The following is a 6,087-nucleotide window of genomic DNA, read 5'->3' on the forward strand; positions in this document are numbered from 1 at the left end:
CGTGTCCTCGTGAATTTCCTTTGAAGTTAAGCTCTGTGAGGTGATGAATGACTGCCCGATGACCAATCTGGTCCATTTTTTCTACAATACGTCACTATCCCAAATCAATTACGTGTATATATATATATATATATATATATATATATATATATATATATATATATATATATATATATATATATATATATATATATGCATATACAGGTATTTTCTAGTATTTTAAAAATTATACAGTTTGATGAGCTAGTTAACAATTTTGTAGATACTAAGTGTACAAAAGTAAGACTTTGCAGAAGTTGCATTGTGATACATAAGTATAATGTATGACTAATTAGTTTCAGTCTTGTGTGTAATGTGTGGATTGTATAAATTTATTGTGAATGGTAATGTGTGAAATTATTTTTGCAGTCGATACAAATGATGAAAATGAAATCAGTCTTCGGAACTATTTTTTATTTCTAAGAAATGTGATTGATATACAATTTTTTAGATAGATACAGCATTGTTTATTTGTCATGTGGTTTCATTTCTATGTTGAAAATGAAATCAGTCTTCGGAACTATTTTTTGTTTTTAAGAAATGTGACTGATATACAATTTATTAGATAGATACAGTATTGTTTATTTGTCGTGTAGTTTCATTTCTATGTTGGGAAGCCCTCGAATCTAACGTGCCCCCTCTCCACACACACACACATACAAACATACCCATAGCCCCAAGGTCTAAATCCGGCCCTGATGACACCGACCGAATCCTACTACGTTTTGATTTGGGAATTCTGTTGGTCTCGAGAGGGGTCACCTGACCCCCAGATGAGAATCACGATTCTGCGTCAAATTTTGGTTCTTTGATCTCTCCCAGGATGGTGGGTTGGATGGAGGGATTGCCCCAATAGACTACCACAGAGCTGGTTGCTTATGGCGGTCGATGTGCCTTCCGTCATGACGGCAGAGCATTTCAGGTCTGCAAGTTAAACATTGCGGGGTTTTTTTCTGTTTAATACATTTTGTGCAGACTCGGGATTAGCTGGATTATGTAATTTCAATTAATACGGGTGCGTCTAGTGGAGAGCAGAATGACACGGATTTGCGCTCGTAAGCGCCGTGCTCCGTGAAGCAAAACTCGGCCAAATAGATATCCTAACGTGAAAATGGGTGCATCCATCAATCAAGTTTCGTCCCATCCTATTCCCTACCATTCGAACGCCTACCATCCTTTCCTCCCTTTCCTTTGCAATTCGTTTCTTCGCCAACCCCTATACCTCCACCCTATCCTCCAGTATACACCCGTCTATTCCCTACACCTGTCCATACATTAAGCCCGTCCCTTTTAACTTCACCCGTCTCCTTCTTCACCATTATGTCTACCCCCCCTGTTTCTTCATCTACATCTCTCCCAACTACTGTTCCCTCCCTCTTTCCCTCATTTTCTCCACCCTCGCTTCCATCACTATCTCTTTCGCCCTTTTCTCCCTTCCCTCCCCAGATCTCCTTTCCCTTTCCCTTCCCGCTTGGGCCATCGCCTTTCCCTCTCCCTCATCTCCATTCTCCACCCTCCCCTTCTCCATTCACCCTTCCCTACCACCCCTCCAGTCCCCCTAGTGTTCCCTACCCTCCCCTCCCCCTTCATATACCCCTCCTTCCCTATTCTTCTGTACCCTTCCTCTCCATTCTTCCCTCCCCTACCGCCCCCTTCCCTTCACTCCTTTCTTTCCTTCCCTTTCCCCTCATCTCCCATCATTTTCTCTCCCCCTGTCTATCCTTCCATACCCCTTTCCACACTCCTTCCACCATATAATTATAATCTGAGTGGTAATGGAATGTGAATTCAGGCATGATATGCGAGAGCACTTACACAAGGAAGCTAATAAACCCTCCCCACTGTTTGTAAACACGCCCTCCCTCATCAGTCCTCTCCTATCCCTCATTCTCTCTCTCTCTCTCTCTCTCTATCTATCTATCTATCTATCTGCTTATCTATCTATTGTATTTACAGTATCTCTCGCTCATTTTTTATCCCTTTCTCCCATCCTCTCTCCTACTCCTGCTCCTTCTCCCTCTCTCACTTCCTCCCACTTTGCTTCTCCCTTCTATTTTCCACCAAGAGTGCATGTGCGCGCACACACAAAACACACGTAAATACGCATACTCACACATACACACACACACACACACACACACACACACACACACACACACACACACACACACACACACACACACACACACACACACACACACACACACACTAAGGGATGGAGATAACCTAGTACTTATGGGGGATTTTAATTGCAAAGAAATATGCTGGGAGGAGATGACAGTGAAGGGCGGAGAGGATCTATGGGGAAATGTATTACTTGACCATAGAACATACAATGACACAATGGGTCAATGAAAATACCAGATACAGAAGTAATGAAGATCCGTCGAGACTGGATTTGATATTTACAGCGGAACCTGATATTGTGGATAAAATTGAATAAGAGACACCACTTGGAAAGAGTGACCACATACTAATAGAGGCTGAACTAAAGGAAGAAATATATATGGAGATAAATGGAAAATACAGAAAAGGGAGATTGCTGTACAACAAAACGGCTTTGGAAAACTAAAAAAAAATTCAAAATGTAAATTGGGAAAAACTCTACATTGAAGAGGCAAAAGTAGAAGAGAAATGGACGATCCTGATGGAAATCTATAATGAAAAAATGAATAGATACGTTCCAAGAAACAAGAGGTGGTTCAACAGAAGATACAGTGAGGCGAAAGATAGAAGAGACAAAGCTTGGGAAAGATGGAGAAAAGATAAAAGACCTGGAAAATGGCAAATATATATCAACTATAGAAATGAATATGTAAAAGTGCACTGAGAGGAAAAAAGAAACTACGAAAAAAACATCATAGAATAATGTAAAGATCAACCCAAACTATTCTATAGAAATGTGAATGGTAAACTTAAAAATAACAGGAGAAAGTGAAACTACGCCATGGAAATACAGAATACACAGAAGATCTAGAAATGCCCGAAACCATGAATACACTTCAAGTCGGTTTTCACCAGAAAAAAGTACAGCATTGGGACGAAGGAAGTAAAGTGCGATGTCCCTCCCATGATGAAAAAAAAAAAAAAAAAAAAAAATGGATCAATTAACGAACCTTGACGTTAGGAAATCGCACGGCCCGGGCGGAATTGCAAATTTGACATCAAAAGAATACAAAGAGGAACTAATGGACAAAATATACAACATAATAAGTTGCTCACTCAAAGAAAGGAAAATACCAAAAGACTGGGAAAATGTCGACATTGTACCAATATATAAAAGAGAAAACAAGGAAGAACCAATTAATTACAGACCGATCTCCCTTACAAGCACTGTAGCCAAAATTTGTGAGAAAAAAAAATCTAACAAGAATAGATGGGTAAAACACCTAGAAGAAAACAATATGATAAACTCGAGACAATTTGGATTCAGAGAGGGAAGATGATGTGCTACAAATTTAATCTATTTCTACTCAATAATAATAGATATAATACAAGAAAGGAATGGATGGGCTGATTGTGCTTTCCTAGACTTACAAAAAGCTTCGACAAAGCACCACACAAAAAATTATTTTAAAAAATTGGAAAACATGGGAGGGATACAAGGTAACCAACTAAACCGGATGGAGTATTTCCTGTATGGTAGATAAATGAGAGTAGTGCTTAGAGAAAAGTGTTCAGGTTGGGAGAAGATGATTAGTGGAGTTACACAGTGATCAGTATTAGCTCCAATAATGTTCGCTGTTTATGTGAATGACATGGATGAAGATGTAGAATGTTACATGAGCTTCTTTGCAGACGATGCTAAATTGTTGAAAAGTGTGAAAACCGAAACGGATTGTGAATCACTACAGAGAGACCTAAACAAAGTTCGAAAATGGAGTCAGAATTGGGAAGTGGAATTTAACATTATGAAAGTAGCATAATGGAGCTCGGAAACGTAAAAAACAGAATATCAGGACAATATATAATTGGAACAAAAGAAGTAAACAAAGTTGGATCTGAAAAAAACCTGGGAGTAATTATCTCAAATGACTTGTCCCCTGATAACCAAATAAACAAAATTTTCGGAGAATCCTATAACTTGAAAAGATAAGTAAAAGTGGCGTTTACCTATTTAGATGAAGAAATGGTTAAACAAATCACAAATAAGGCCTAAACTGGAGTATGCTGCGACACTATGGTCACCCAGTACCAAAAAGAATATAAAGAAAATTGAAAGAATCCAGTGAGCAACCACGAAATTGGCCCCAGCACTTTCAAACCTGCCATATGAGGAGAGATTGGCTAAATTGGAATTACCTACTTTGTAAAAAAAAAAAAAAAAAAGAGAGAGAGAGAGAGAGAGAGAGAGAGAGAGAGGGGCGACCTACTGATCATCTATAGGATCATGAAAGGCCGAAATATAGAAGTTATACTTTCTTCTAAGTTTCCTTTTATTCCGACCGTGGGTTCTTCGTGAATATGTATATATATATATATATATATATATATATATATAATATATGTATATTTGTATGTATACATACACTACGGTAATAGTGATGGCTAATTGTGCATTTGTTTCTATTCATGGTAATTTTTCTCTACCTTAGTACAATCGCTCATTCTCTTTTGAAAAAAAAGGTTAATGACTTTGCTATGATAGTTATTTTTGCTTGACTGACATTTTGGGTTACTCTTCTTCACTAGCGTTATATTTTATTCAGTGGTTAAGTTAAAATAAGGATAAAGATGAAGATAATCTAGGTCAGACTCTCCCGCTTTCGAGAGAAAAAGAGGAAAATTATATTATTGTTGTGCATAAATGGGACTATTGCCTGTGGGCGAGTTTTAAGGATTCCTTATTTATTTGTGTATCGCAGCTCAGGAAGCTGGGTGAGGAGCTGGACTCGCATCGACAGTAACCAGCAAAAGCGGGGAGAAGGGTCTGAAAAATAGTTGTAAAGAAAGGCAGGAAGAGTGAAAAGATTAGTGAAAGAATAATTGAAATTAGAGAAAGTTAGTAGAGGAAAAAACATATGTGTATGTTTCCGCCTGTAGGTGTATTGTTCATGTGTACTGTGTGCATTTCCTACGATAAGTGAAATTATTTTACTTCCCGCGTGAGCGGTGAATGTGATGCTGTGTTATATTAACATGATCGTAATAGTCTGTTTTAATGTTTTTTGTCGAAGTAGGTGTTCATATTTAGCGTGTTTTTCAAGATGTCTGAAGTGTAGCTTGTGTTTATAACGGTTAAGTGGACGGATGTTGGTAGCTTGGTGTAGTAGTTTGATGATCTTTAAATCGCTTTATTTCGAACCCGTGATGAAACGGACTGCGACGTCTTGAGCCTTATGATAGGAATAGTTCTTTGTGGGGCACGTCATCTGGCACGATTTAGGTGACTTGCAGTAACGTTCTGACCAGTGCTAGGTACAATCGACAGTTCCCTGTATGCGGAAATATAGAGTCTAGGAGGTAAAGCCACATTTTTAAAAGGATTGTCCGTTATTGTTCTCTTGGTTTTGCTGCAGATGAAATATACAATTTTGCATTTCAACGCTATGTGTGCCCTATCAAGTAAGCTCTGCATTACGTGTTTTGTGTGACTAGTATTATGTGATTAGGGCCAGGTTGTGCATGTATGGTAGCGTGTAGTTTTGGAGTGGAGGAGTAGGCGATTTGAAACACACGGTACTGTGCCTTCACTTTATTTGTTTCGGGACGATGGTAAAGGTTGACACAAAGGAAAAGGGGGTGAGATTTACCTTGGTTTACGTTGTATGGCTGTATGAGCCATGGTGGTAACGTGCGATCTCGTTTTCTGCTATCCAGAAGGGAGAAAGTGACCATGCGTAGCTTCTTGCTTGCTGTCTCGGAGAGTAGAGACGCGCCCTAACCCCGGCGACCTTATGCTTGGGTAGCTTGGGTCACGGGCGCAGGGTCTCGGCCAATCATCTTACGTGAGCAGCATCCACGTGACCTATCCGCGCAGCTTGTGGGCGGAGCTTGTGGCTGCCGCGCAGCTTGGGTCTCCTACTACACAGAGCATCTTGCTTTTCA

This window comes from Oratosquilla oratoria, chromosome 1 (assembly GCF_046742065.1).
Source record: "Oratosquilla oratoria isolate Oo_2021 chromosome 1, ASM4674206v1, whole genome shotgun sequence".
Lineage (NCBI taxonomy): Eukaryota > Metazoa > Arthropoda > Malacostraca > Stomatopoda > Squillidae > Oratosquilla > Oratosquilla oratoria.